Below are 413 nucleotides of genomic sequence, written 5' to 3'. Positions count from 1 at the left end.
TCATATACAGTATATGTAGTCCAAATGTTAATCTTTTTTAACAAAATTCCTGTTAAGTGAGAGAAAGAGTAATTCCTTCACTAATGTAATCAAAAACTCCCCGATAAACAAAATATATAGCTGAAACACTGTATATAGTATTATTTTAGTAACAGTATTATTATCACTGTATATAGTATTATTTTAGTAACAGAACATAAAGAACACATTTTATGATAATTGATGTCATCATTAATAAGACATTTTGCTATAAAACTTGCAATCCTAAACCATGTACAATACTAACTCTTGATATACAGGACATTTTCATAAAAATATACTGTGTGAAAAGGTACTATTGCATTGAAACTGGAGAATAATTTACAGAAAGTATTTATACAACTGTTCCTTTTGTTTGCTAGGTGATGTCGAGC

Source organism: Megalobrama amblycephala, linkage group LG21 (genome assembly GCF_018812025.1).
Source record: "Megalobrama amblycephala isolate DHTTF-2021 linkage group LG21, ASM1881202v1, whole genome shotgun sequence".
In the NCBI taxonomy this organism is placed as follows: Eukaryota; Metazoa; Chordata; class Actinopteri; order Cypriniformes; family Xenocyprididae; genus Megalobrama; species Megalobrama amblycephala.
Note: the sequence above shows the minus strand (reverse complement) of the source record.